This window comes from Paramisgurnus dabryanus, chromosome 22, assembly GCF_030506205.2.
Source record: "Paramisgurnus dabryanus chromosome 22, PD_genome_1.1, whole genome shotgun sequence".
NCBI lineage: Eukaryota > Metazoa > Chordata > Actinopteri > Cypriniformes > Cobitidae > Paramisgurnus > Paramisgurnus dabryanus.
This window is the reverse complement of record NC_133358.1, coordinates 31,270,999-31,281,626: the sequence shown is the minus strand read 5'-3', so window position 1 is coordinate 31,281,626 and position 10,628 is coordinate 31,270,999.

Sequence of the window (10,628 nt, the reverse complement as noted above, 5' to 3'; positions counted from 1 at the left end):
TATTTAAAAAGTAGGCTACAGTATATAAAAAATAAAGAAAAAGTAGAAGCAAAACATGACCATTTATGGGGATTGAACCCGGATCGCTGAATGCGCTGTTGAGAGCCTTACCACACTAGGCTGTCATTTCTGCTGGGTTTGTTTATTGCAGCAGTATTATCATTTTCAATCATTAGAAAATTCTTCATACATTTTTATCACAAATTACCGCATTCTCTTTAACTTTGATCGATGTCATCCTCAACCTCTAGGGCTGCTCAAGAATAGCGTGCACGCGCAATTATCTTGACTAAGGAAATCTGTATCAAATTAGTTTGATTGCGTAAACTTCATTTACCTTTTTTGAAACCTTGCCTCATTTGTTTGGTTAACCCTCTGGGGTCTAAGGGTTTTTTAGGGCCCTTGGGAAGTTTTGACATGCACTGACATTTGTGCTTTTTTCCATTGCTTAAAAACATATAAATGGCAAAAGTCTCATAACACTGAGTTCAGCACAAACTGGGCTACACTATTATATGATCAACATGTATGTACATGCTTGTATTTTTGAGAGAAAATGTTTATGCGTGGACTTAAGTCACTGATATAAGTCCACAAAACTCATTCTAAACATGTTTTCCCAAGACTTTCCAAAACAGGATCTAGTAGTCTAGAGTTTTATCTTCAAAATGATGTGAAAATCATTTGGCTTTCTCATTCACATAAAGCAATATATTGATTTACAATTTCTAAGACACATTTGCTTGGGAAAGGCTGTATGCGTGGAGGCGGGAAAGCTCCTGAATAATCACTGATTGACAGCTGACAAACAAAAGAGTTGCATAATGAGCCACATAATGAGCCTTGTGGGGATGTTCAACAGGAATGTAACTTCCTCTGTAGTAAAACCATGATAAGGTTTACTTTTCAATATAATGTAAATACACACACACACACACACACACACACACACACACACACACACACACACACACACACACACACACACACACACACACACACACACACACACACACACACACACACACACACACATTCTGGTTTCCATGTTTTTTGGGGACATTCCATAGACGTAATGCATTTTATTCTGTACAAACTGTATATTCTATTCCCCTTACCTGCCCCATTCCCTAACCCCAACCATCACAGGAAACTGTCTGATACCTTAGATTTTCAAGAAACATCATTCTGTTTGATTTATTCGCTTGTTTCCTCATGGGGACATCAAAATGTCCCCATGAGGTCACAAAAACACTGGTATTCCTATCTTTGTGGGGACAATTGGTCCCCCCAACGTGATAATTACCCGGCCACACACACACACACACTAATATATATAATATATATATATATATATTAGTGTGTGTGTGTGTGTGTGTGTGTGTGTGTGTGTGTGTGTGTGTGTGTGTGTATTTACATTATATTGAAAAGTAAACCTTAACCTTCATAACTTAAAAAATACAGCTAAGTAGCACCATAAAACAAAATAATAACATAATAATAAACATGTTTTGACAAAAATGTAAAAAAATGGATTTATCTCGTTTTGCAAAGAAACTCTTCATTTATATATATAATTTATAATTATATATATATATATATATATATATATATATATATATATATATATATATATATATATCTATTGAAATATTTTCTATTAATTTCACAAGTAGTACAAGTAACCTTTTAAAAACCATATAGCCTAATCATTGTAAAGGTACTGTTTGGCCATCGTAAAATGAACACAGTTTGGTTGGCTAGCGAGAGGTTTACTTTTGTGCAGTAAAAAGCTCAAAAGAACAACTGCCTATCGTTGTTTGGACTCTTATTTGTGTTTTTGTAATCATTATAGTAGAAACACAACATGGGACAAGCGTGATAAATTTATCAATGTTTATTTACAGACGCCACCATTACATGTAGAACATGAAAGCATGTTTGCACATGCGAGTGATCTTGTGTTTAATAAACTTGCTGTGCGGAGATATACGTGTAGACGCAACTATATAAGGATTGTACTGTTTGCAATCGCGTATTTTATAAGAATACCAAAACCGCGTCGATTTCCTGACTCGTGTGTTTGTGTATGTGCGTTTCCCATTGCGTGAACTGTTTGACGGAAGACAAAGAAAAAACTCGCGTCTGAAGATAGTGACACACATATGCAAGTAAATAAGGATTGTACTGTTTGCAATCGCGTATTTTATAAGAATACCAAAAAGCGCATAGAATGTCCTGACTCGCGTGTTTGTGTATGTGCGTTCCCATCGCGTGAAATGTTTGGCGGAAAACAAAGAAAACACTCACGTCTGGAAATACTGACACACGCAAGTAAATAAGGATTTAGATGTCATGTTTGGTGCACTCAGATAAAACAACAAGGAATGGAGAGACTGGATTGTGGATTGCGTATCCATTGACTGCAGGAGGCACGAGTTATGCATATGGATGTCTCTGCTCATTCACTTCAATGGCGCGGGGGTGTGGCGATCTCATCTCATTATAGATAATCAGGTAACATTAGAGAGATTGACAATATATGTTTTCGATCTCACTTAAACCTCATTCACACAGACCTCTGGTCCCAGAAAATACCCGTAAAATTGCCAAGCGTCTGTGTGAACAAAAACTCGTTCCGTTAATCTTCTGGGATCGTTGCCGGAAAGAGGACCTAGTAAGATACGCGGGTAACCCTCTGTGTGAACAAAAAGCCGCAAGAATGCCGTAATGGGCGTGTCGAAATGAGGACATCATCACAACACAAGTTATGGTTCAGCTCCTTACAACGAGATAACATGCATATAAACATTCATCACGAGAAATGTTGCAAACTAGATTGACGCAATAATCAGGAAATGATAAATGACACACATAAACAATGACGCACGTGCCGTAGTTAGGACGCGCATGTCATGGCAACATGAAGTTGGTTCAACTCTTTAAAATGAGGGATTTACAACATTCACAACGAGAAATGTCAGCAAACTGGACTAAAGCAGATATCAGGTAAGTTAGCTCGTTACTTACTGCGTAGAAACGGAGATCATTCAGCAGCATAAAAGAATATCGCGTCACGTGCTCATTTGAGCTATAATAAACGAAAATACCCGCGCGTCATCCCAACAATCACATAATATAAACAATCACGATGAGAAATGTCTGAAAACTGTATTAAAGCAGAGCTCAGGGAGCTCGTCAAATATCCACTCTGAAGCTGAGATCATTCACCAGCATTAGAACGGTGCGTCACGCGCTCCTTAATAATCTTATCATAAACAAAAGTGCACGCGAGTGGTTCTTGGAGGGAGAAATAATATATAACTTCAGACGCTGCGTAGAAGAGAGGGCGGGACTTTCAATAGGTCACGTGTCTTTCGGGGGCCGTCACATGCCGGATAAACTTGGCAGTGTGAATGAAAAAAATCTAACTATTCCGGAAAAATCCAGGATTCATATGCCGTGTATTTTACGGAATTTGTGTGTGAAAAGGGCTTTACATCAGTTAAAAGCTGACATTCCAAGCATTATGTAGAAATGTATCTTTTGTTTCTATGTAGACATTTATCTTTTTGTTTCTGAATTTTTCAGTCCTATGTGTTTTATTAAAATAAAACCAAAAGGATAGTGCAAGAGTTGCTTAGGCATGCCACACATTTGTGCACATATCTCATGTGTCAAGTAGCGTGTTTAAAGGAGGCGAGGAAACCATGAGAATCAGATACAAATAACATTTATTAACAATCAATCAGTAGCAACACACTACGGTAAACATATACACTCTGGCAATAAACAATACGCGACAACAACAGGGGAAAACAGAGAAAATAGTGGAGCTGATAAGGGTAATTGATGATGATAGACAACGAGGAGCAGGTGCTGGAGATGGAGAGGGATTTTGGGAACTGGGAGTGAAAGATGACAGGGAAAACCAAGCAGGCAGATAGACTGGGATTCTGAGAATATGACTATAAATAATTGACAACTGGCACAAATCTACTTAATAAAGATGAGCAGGTTTTAATTTACAAATGTGTCTGCTACGCAACTTCTAAAAATCCTATGTCAAAACAGACAAAAACGAAACATCTCTAGTGGAAATTATATGGAAACATGCAGTGATATGTACCTGTAGAAACAGACAGAGGTACGTTTGGTGAGTGAGCCTGGGTTGGAATGGAGAGTTGTTTGATGATAAACCCAAGATTAAAATTATCAACTCAAGGCTTAAGACTATCCCAGACTAAAGTGCATGTTTGAGCGGTCTTAAATGAAAATAACTTCATTTTATTAAGGTTTAATCCTGGCTTAATCTAAACCTTGTCTGTGAAACCGGACCATGAAGATACTGTTTAGGGCAGGAAAACTTACAAAATATACAGTTAGGTGTTGATTTAAGATGACTATCCTCTGTTTGCATCTTTAGATTTCTTCTAAATTAACTAAAACAAGCTATCTGCATATTAAACACAACATGTCAGGGGAAAAGTCTCTTGATTTAAATCATTTCTAGTTCTTTTGCAAAGTATCCCAGGTGAAAAATTAATCTATGAAAAAAATACTTTAAAAAAGTGTACTAAGTATATTTTCTACAATGTATACTATTTTTGTCAAATCCAAGTATAGTTAAGCGTATTCATTTATGTATTAACTTCAACTTAAAATTTATTTGACTACACTTCAAGTTTAAATAGTATACTAAAATGGAACAACTTTTTTAAAACTTCAAGTGCACTAAAACACACTACTGAAAATCAAGATTCTTGATCAATTAAGCACACTTACAGTACAATTGCATTGCATTGCCATTCTAATGGAAATACACTTAAAAAGGCATTGCAGCACAAAGTATAGTTGTGTTTAAGTACATTTTGTGCATACACTAAAAGTATACTTTTAAAAACTACATATTAAATACTCTTTAAATAAAGCACAACAACTAGAAGCATACTTGTTTTATACTTTGTACTTCAATCATATTTCTAATACACTAAAATATACTACTTTTTACCTACAAGACTGAACCACATAGATGTGAAAAATAAAGGCTATCATGATAATTTTGCCAACAATGAACCATGGATTTGTTAAGTTTATAATATGTCTGAAACCTCTTCAAAGACCCCACCCTTTTTTTAACCTTGAGCTATCTAAATCCATAATCATTGCCGGTCCTAGATGCTGGGGGGCCCTAAGCAAAGCTTTGTGAGGGGCCCTCTGTCAGTGCATTCAGACCCTGATGGCACACATACATCTCGGAGACGTCTACTTGATGTCTGCGTTTACATCTGCAAGATGTCTTATTTAGATTGTTTTCTCATCTGCAATACATCTGTGAGACGTCTCCTAAAAGATGTCATATAGACATATTGAAGATGTCTGCAAGACGTTTTTGATTTAGAATGTATGTAAAGCAGCTCTTTTCCTTTATAAGATGTTTTTACACACCAGATGTATTCCAGATCTCCCGGGGCCTCATGTATCAACACTGCGTACGCAAAAAAACGCGGCGTACGTCAGCTTTCACGTTCACGGTCAGATGTACTAACAGTGAAATAAACGTAAGAATGTGCGTTTCTCCACGTAAACTTCATGCCTGGCGTACGTACATTTGTCGTGTTTTTTGCCCGTTGGCGACTCATAGAGGCCATAAAGTGAAGTGGCAAACAGAATTGTTCTATCGCACCACCAGCTGTCAGATATTGCTTATAAATTGTAATTGATAAATTAATTTGCATATTATTGTCACAAGAGTCTTATTAAAATATTCTATTAATTATGCAATTAAGTAAGAACATATAAAAAGCATGTGCAAAATGATACAACCCGTCTAGCAATGGCAGCGTTGGCTTTATTAGAGGACATTTTCAATGGGCAAATCCGGAGAGAACGAGTTTTTAGGGACCACAATGATTTTCTGGCCCACGATGATGACTGGCTTATCAGCCGTTTCAGATTTCCAAGGGCTATACTCTTGGAGCTCTGCGCTGAGTTGGGTCCGAATTTGGAAAGAGAGACAGCGAGGAGCCACGCATTACCCGTTCCTTTACAGGTGCTTACAACACTTGGTTTCCTGGCAACTGGTTCTTTCCAAAGAGAACTGGCAGACCGCTCGGGAATAAGCCAGTCGTGTTTGAGCCGTGCAATGCCTGCTGTATGGGACGGGATTATCCGCTTGTCTACCAGGTATATAACATTCCCATATGATGCAGGTGACCAGCCAAACATTAAAGCGCAATTTGCAGCGATAGCCAGTTTCTCTAATGTAATCGGAGCGATCGACTGCACACATATTGCTATAAAGGCGCCATCTGAAGAAGAATTTGCATATGTGAATCGGAAACATTTTCATTCAATAAATGTGCAGATTATATGTGATGCACAAATGCGCCTAACAAATATTGTGGCAAGGTGGCCTGGGGCAACCCATGATTCATATATCCTTACAAACAGCATGGTTGGGATGAGACTCCAAGCTGGCAGGGTGCGCGATGGGTGGCTACTTGGTAAGTTATGAGTTTACATGTATGGTTCTATCTAAAAGTTTAATCTTTTTTTGTGTAATTATTCAACTGCCCCTCAGGCGACAGTGGTTATCCACTAAAGACGTGGCTGTTAACCCCCCTCACCAACCCACAAACTGATCGAGAGCGCAGATACAAATGATGGCCATTCTCGCACTCGGTCAGTTGTGGAGCGGGCGATTGGGCAGCTGAAATGTCGATGGCGCTGCCTTGACCGGACCGGGGAGATGCTGTTATACCGCCCTGACAAGGTTTGCCGCATCATACTGGCCTGTGGAGTACTGCACAATGTCGCGCACTTGCATGGCATACCCCTTGGTGAGGTAAGGGCACTGCCAGATGACCCTGACCCAGGACCAGTATGTGTGCAGCACAATCAACAAGCCATTCAGGCCCGTCAACGTGTAATTGCGACAATATAAAATGGTACTCAGACACAAAGTTTATTTTTTGACCAATTCCTTTAATGAATTGCTTATTTCTGTGAGTGCGTCACTGACATTTTTCAGGTGACTGTTAATTTCCCCAATGGCCCTAACAATTTGCTGTTGTGACTCCAGAACAGCATTCGTCAAGACACGGCCAGATGGACGGGCTTCAGCACTGGGGGGAGCATTAGAGACACCGGAGACGCTGGGCTGAATGGGCTCTGGCTGCTCGGGTGGTGCGGACTCTGAGTGCGTGCCAGTGGATGTTCCTGCTGTTGTTCCTGTGGTTCCTAAGTCCAAATAAACACATGTTAACAGTAATTTGACTATGTTCATAATTAATGGGTATACACGCAATTGCAATAAAAGCAGTGGATACGTAAAATCTCTGGTGTACTTTTTGCTACATTGCATGCATTTTAAAATTAAATGGTGGTTTGTAGGCTATACGTCTCAAAGTTAAGGAAATATCTTTTAAATTACTCACCTTCCTGGCAGTCCTGTAAAGTATCGGAGTCTCCCACATCAGCGGATACGATTCCGGAGATGAACGTGTCTCCTACAATAGAGGCAACCCTTTGATCAAAGGGTGTAAGTTCATCGGCCCCTGTACCACCGCCTGTTCTGCCCACACTTTGTCGGTGCGCAGCAGTTCTCCGTTTAACTTCCACCTTTATGTCAGACCATTTCTTTTTCAATTCATTAACGGTGCGACTCTCAGATCCCACCGTGTTGACGGCATCAGACACACTGTCCCACTCTTTTTTCTTTCTTTTGTTATTTATGCCAGAGGACAAAGATCCAAATAAAACATTTTTTCTGGTTTCTACCTCTGATAATAGCACCTCTAATTCATTTTCAGTGAAATTTCGCTTCTTGCTTGCTTTAGCCATGTTCTTGCTGGTTTATTTTGCCGAATTGGACTAATTACCATATTTATATTAATTTAATTGAGGGAGGAGAAAAGGTGTGGTGATGTGCTCGTGCATGTGCGCTCAATTTTTCGTTAATTGGGATGTACAAAGAGAATGTACGTGGAATCCTACGTACGCAAAGATTCATACATCTGTATTTTTTGGTGCGTACGCACATTAACAGCTTTTCCCCTACGCAATGTTTTAGTATGAATTCAACGCAAGCCTTTGTACATGAGGCCCCCGATCTTTACCAGACATCTTACAGACGTACCTGTGCTATCTGGGTAAAACTCAGTCAATGTTGCTGTTAGTTAGTTGTTAACTAACCACATAGTGTTATGATTTCGGTCTTATTGGCTGCTTTGTCTTTGTTTCACTATGTGTTGTGTTTTTGTTTTGACAGCTCCACGCGTGCGCGTCTTCCACCGGGTGATCTCATCACCTCTGACTTTTCTCACCTGCGACCCGCACCTGATTCTCATTATTGTCCAATCCGGTTTGATTTAAATTCCCCTCGTTCCCTTTGTTCTTTGCAAGTTCGTCTTAGTGTGTTCATGCCCGCTAGCTCTGTCTAGTTCTTGTCCTGTCTAGCTCTTGCTTAGTCAAGCTTTTATATTTGGATTATTCACCGTGCTCTCTGCTGCCTTTACCCCTTTAGACTCCGAGCCCTGTAGTCAGTCTCTCCCGAGTGGTGTGTCAGCGTCAAGCCTCAGTCTTCACTCTGTCTGTGGATTCTCCGAGCGCCAGTCCACCTCTTGCGCTGTCCAGCAACAGTGCGCTTTCGGGCGCGTAATTCTGTGTAAGACTGGGCCTGCCACAGTGCGCTGTCCAGCACGGCCTCTGCTGAAGACTCTGACCGCTTTTCTCTCTCTCTCTGCCCCGCCAGGACTCTCTCTGCGCCCCGCCAGGATTACTTCAGTGTGGATTTCGGATGTGCGAGTGGATGTCCAAGGGCAGTGCTGTGTTTCCCACTCTGTGACTTTCCCGAAAGGATTCCGCTGTGCCCCGGCTCTCTAGTGTATTCTATTCTTCACGTCATTCTCACAAGGACATCGAGTGTTTTCTCCTATACATATTGACAGTCATATTGTGTTTTTCTATATACATACTTTCCTGATTACATTGAGTGTCATCTATTATACATATTTAATAAATACCTCTGCGCTGGGATTCCTGTGTCTGTCATCCCTAACAGGACGAACTTGCCAGTTATGGATCCCGCGGAGGTTGACGCCCTCCGGTCTGCTCTCGCCCAGCAGGGCTCATGGTTGGGCCAACACTCGGCTCGCCTCACCACCACGACACAGGAGGTCGAGGATTTATCCACACGCATGTCCGATCTTTCCTCTCGCCTTGACCAAGTGCGGCAGAACACCTCGCAACCTAGTCAGCAGCATGAGACGGAGCCCCATGCCTCAGCCCCACCACCATATGATGGCGATCCTGCATCCTGTCGAGCGTTTCTGTCACAATGTTCCTTAGTCTTTGCCCTCCAGCCACGCCGTTATGCTTCTGAGCGCACCCGGGTGGCATATGTCATTACCCTGCTGACTGGCAAGGCTCGTGAGTGGGCCACAGCTGTGTGGGATGCCGGCGATCCTTGCTGCCGATCCTTTGATGAATTTCGCGAGGAGATGGAGAAGCTTTTTGATCGCTCCGTTCGCGGGGATGCCGCTGCGGCTCGGTTGGCACATCTGGTCCAAGGAAGGCACTCTGTCACCGAGTACGCCATCAAATTCAAGACCTTAGCGGCTGCCTGCCACTGGAACGAAGCTGCTCTTTGAGCGCAGTTTGTCGAGGGGTTGACAGACGGGCTTCAGGATGAGATCGCTGTTCACGACCTTCCCCCCACTCTTGATGCCATCATTGACCTTGCTCTTCGGATCGAAGCTCGGAGGATGCTTCGCAGTCAGCGCCGTTCTCTACGACAACGTGTGTTTGTGGATGAGACTTCCACTTCTTCCTCGGCCCCTGTGTCACCCCCAGCCGAGTCGGAACCCATGCAACTGGGACGCATGCGCCTGTCTCAGAGAGAGAGAGAGAGGCGGTTACAGAATGCCCTCTGTCTCTATTGTGGAAAGCCCGGACATTTCGCCAAGACTTGCCCGTTAAAAGCCGCCGCTCATCAGTGAATACGGGAGTCCTGGTGGGCGCCACTTCTTCAAAACTCTCCCCAGTTTCCAGTACCCAACTCCCCGTCATGTTGTCCTTCGCCGGGCGGGACTATCCATCCACTGCCCTCCTCGATTCTGGCGCGGAGGGCAACTTCATTGATGAAGCGCTGGTTCGCGCCTGGGGTATCCCGGTTGTCCCTCTCCAATCCCCTTTGGATGTCTGGTCCCTAAGAGGGCAGCAGATGGCGCGGATTACACACTGCACTTCTCCTGTGAGTCTCTCTGTGTCTGGTAATCATCGTGAGGAGATTGTGTTGCATATCCTTCATGCGTCTCTATCTCCCATTATTTTAGGGCATGCATGGTTAATGCAACACAATCCTCACGTTGATTGGCAGCATAGCATTATCTTGTCTTGGTCTCAGTCTTGTCATGTGTCATGTCTTGGTTCTGCTGGTTCTGGTTCTGTTCTTTCTCTTCCTCAGGTTCCGGCAGTCGATTTGACCGGGGTCCCGGCGGAGTATGCGGATATCGCTCAGGTGTTTAGTAAAGCCCGGGCCACCTCCCTCCCTCCTCACCGGCCATATGATTGCGCTATTGATCTCCTCCCCGGCACTTCTCCGCCTAAGGGTAGACTTTATTCTG